The following is a 4,242-nucleotide window of genomic DNA, read 5'->3' on the forward strand; positions in this document are numbered from 1 at the left end:
TTGAATAATTACAGAAAGGGCAGCATGTAAAATTGTAAATGGAGCATACCAGAAACCCAGGATAGTCAATCAGCAATATTCTTTCGCACTTCAGGAGAGGTGAAAATGGCTGTTTTGTGCAGGTTACTGCAGAGCCCAGTACTTCCAGCAACCTCACTATACCATCATTAGAACTGTGTGATCAGAAGCACATACATTTCACTTTGGTCTTGGGTGTTGGTGTGAATACTGTGGCCACTAGACATGTAAATTTAATTTCATACTGAATGGATATGCATATGAATTTTGTTAAATTTGGATCCATCCGAATTTCTGAAGTTGAACGAGTCCGAATGCAAACGAATTCGAATGCTCCTTTAACAAAAATTCAGATCCATCCGAATTTCATTCAATAAGAAACTAAATCGGACATGTGACTGTTCTCTGGCCAATCAGATGTTTTTCTTGGCTATTGGGGGTTGCATTACAGGCACGGTCATGTGACTTAACGGGTTCTTCACAAAAAGGGTGAAGAGTTTGGAGAAGGTAGGAGACATGAACAATCTAGGACAACATAGCTGAACTGGAAAGTGAGCTTAATTGGAGAATTTTCCCAATCAGCTATGTTGTCCTAGATTGTTCACTTCTCCTGCCTTCTCCAAACTCTTCACCTTTTTGTGAATAACCCAGTTCGTTCCGAAGAGAAAATTCAGATGGACCTGAAATCCGAATAACGAACCAAATCAAGTTTCAGATCCGAAAAACGAAGTATCCAACCAGTGTCTCACTTATGAATAAAGTATCCCTGTCACTAAAGCACCCTCAACAATTAAAGCTGAACTCCAGACTTACAGCAAAACACACGCTTAACTACCTATACAGTATAATTAGTTCGTTAGTATATGAACTTCCAGGCACCAGAATGAGAGAGTGAGAGCGTTAACACCAAATTTAACACACCTGCTCCCCATTCACACCTGAGACCTTGTAACACTAACGAGTCACATGACACAAGGGGGGGATTCAGTGTTGTCACATGAAATGATATAGTAATAATATGTGATTGTCAAACATTTACATGCTTGCTCTCCCATATGAGTGTTACCATCAAATGTAGCTGTTCATAGATTAGCCACAAGAGGCAGGTGGATTAGCTACTTTTCAAAGGGTTTGTTAACTTTCCAACAAGATTGTTTACTTAAACTAGTGAATGAGGAAAATCTTAGTTTACTTCAATCATCCAAGAAGAACTCTTGCAGTGGGGCTACCCCTGCAGTGCAAGGATTAAGTGCTCATTTTGGTCTAGGGCTGAAAATAACAAAGTTATACTCCTCGGTCTTATACTCCTCACCTGATCCTCGGAGATGGCTTTCTGTCAGACCGATCCTTCCAGCTTCTCTCCTCCTCCACTGCAGCGATCGAAGGATCCTCGAGTTACCACCTCCAAAAGAGTGACATACTATCACTGGAGCATAGGAGAAGACTGAGGAGGAGTAGGAGAAGAATGTAACTTTTTTTATTTTATCCCCTGGACAAAACCGAGCAGTTAACCCCTGCAGTGTGGGAGTAGCTCAACTGCAAGGATTAAAAATATTTTTACCTGGAGTTCTTCGTTAAGTGCAAGCAAAAGTCCCTTTTAAAAAAAATTTCTCTACCAGATGATTGGGTATTCAGCGTAAACACAGGTTCACCCTACTCATTGAACTAAGTGAACATACACTTTGCTAAGCAAACTGATTCCACTATGTTTCTAAATAATGCCGATGACACTGCCTAACTGCTGTTTAAATAGGAGATCAGCCAAATGGGGAGATAATTGTTTTTAATGATTCAGCTGCCTCACAGATTTGCACTGTGGGAAGGAGCAGTAAAGCACAACTTCATGTTAAGGTGCCCATACACTGTACGATTATCGTACGAGAATCGCGGGAAATCCCGCAATCGTACGATAATCGTGCAGTGTATGGAAGGCGTGCGACCTTTTCTACTGTACGGTCGCACGTCTTCCGTCGAACAAGCAGGCTGGAAAACCTGCAGGGAATCGTACGATTCTCGGCGAGTTAGTGGCCTGCTTGTCCGACAACTGCCGAACGGACCGGTGTGCGCTTGCGCACACTGCCCGTTTGCAGTCATCGGAAGCCTGCCCCTCATTGCCGCCATCGCAAGCCCGCCCCACAGGGGGGAAGGCTTGCGATGACCGCAAGTACGATCTGCCTGTCCAAGATGGGCAGATCATACAAGCTTTTAATTAGCTTACAACCATCGCAAGACAAAAGTCTTGCAATGGTTGTAAGGTGTATGGGCACCTTTACATTGCAAAGCCGAAGCAGGGCTTGAATATGTAAATGTGGCAGCCTCCTGTGTACATGTATTACATACCTCCCAACTTTCTGAAATGAGAAAGAGGGACACCTTCCAGCATAATGTATTTAGGTAATAGACACACTCCTGCCACACCCCCAGTTATGTGGACCATTGGGAATTTATATGCCAAAAATGATTGGTTAAACTCAGAACTGTTTTTTGCACCATTACTTCTCCTTTACACTGGCTTTTTAAAATAGCAAACAAGATAATGAAGAGATAAGATAAAGGTTTTAGGGCTTGTTTGGCCCGAGGACTGGAAGTGCAGAGGCCTGCGGTGCTGTGCCCCTCTGGAGGTGGCATCCCAGGGGTGCCCGAAAATCACTTCTGGGTTTGTGACCCCAGTGTGATTCACCGTCACTAGGTCATGGCACTTAAAGCTTTTTTCTGCACTGCACTTTTTTGGCAGGTCTTTTGGCTACCTCGGAGCAATTTTTTATCTTGGCCAAAAGGCCGGCAATGTCTTAGCACTGACATTTATTTATTTTATGCACTTTTTATGCACGACTGAGCACTTTGACCCCACAGAATGACGGAGACTGTGGGTACCTTTAGAGCCCGTCCTGTTGTTAGGGGGGTGGTACTGTGGCCCCTCTAGGCTTTCTTTACCTCCCCCCACTTGGGGGTCTTTCTTCGGGAGAGCCCCCTACCTAGTACTTTGAGGACCTGCTTCGGTAGGTCCCTAAGGGTCAGGTTCCACCTGGCTTTGGCTAGGTGGACTTTGGTTGACCTGGTCCCTGTCAGGAGCCTTGTGCCCTTTCAGAGGAGGACCAAAAGCACCTTCATGCACTTTTTGTGCGTTGCGATTTCACTATTCACTTTTTTAGTCATAGGGCTGAAGATTGTCTTTGATGTATGCACCGCATAGATTGTCTTCGATGTATGCACTGCAGACATAAAAAGTTAAATAGAACCTTTTTTTATAGATATCTGAACATCAGACCAAAAAGAAGGACAACTGAGAAGGACAGAGGGCCAGAGGGATTTGGTTCCAAATGAGGGACAGTTGAGAGGTATGTGTATAACACAGAATTAAGATTTTCTTTAAGATTAGCACATACTGATAAAAACTTTTAGATCAAGCTGATCTCTTTTACAAATGTTTCCAAAAACATAATTGAAAAGAATATACAGTACATTACTTGTAATGAGCATTATTACTTTTAAGTAAGGATGCACTGATACTTTTCAGATACCAGTGCCGATACTCGGCATTTTTATGATTATACTACCAGGGTTGCAGCTGTTACAGCTAGGACCTGACTCTGGCGCTCCACCACTGTCCTGAAATCATTAGTCTGTATTGTTTTCGAAAAACTGTCACATGGCAATAAACAAAAATGTATCAGTACTTGTAGTTGTAAGAACTTGGGCAAGTATCAGTACTTGTACTTGCAAAAATGGTATTGGTGCATCCCTTTATTTATATTTATTAAAACAAAATCGTACATTAAAACAGAGATGTACAAATCCCAGGAGCCATGTGTGCTCCTTACAAATGACAGCTGCCTCCTAACTTTTGAATTTTTCTCTAGTCTAGTCTTGGAGCTCAAAAAGTATTTGTACTTGTACTTGTACCGAGTACGGTACTTGGTATCGGTGCATCCCTACTGTTAAGTGTTTTAAAGTAGATCTTTCATGTAATACTAACTTATCTGCCATCAGTGCTAAAGTATACCATGTCTTCTCCTAGTTTTAAAACCCTAGAAAAGTCTACAGGGAAATGTACGATAAAAAAAGCATCACTATTATATTGTTATGAAGGCTACAAAGAATCATCTGATGCTTTGGATAGAGATATCTTTTGTCAGATGCTGTTCGTGCAGCTTAAGCTGTACAATGAGACATCCACATATGGTTGCCCTTTATTGTTGTCAGGCCTATAATAAGATTAGTGGC

The sequence above is a fragment of the Nanorana parkeri genome, unplaced genomic scaffold, assembly GCF_000935625.1.
Source record: "Nanorana parkeri isolate BGI_ZX_2015 unplaced genomic scaffold, ASM93562v1 scaffold433, whole genome shotgun sequence".
NCBI lineage: Eukaryota > Metazoa > Chordata > Amphibia > Anura > Dicroglossidae > Nanorana > Nanorana parkeri.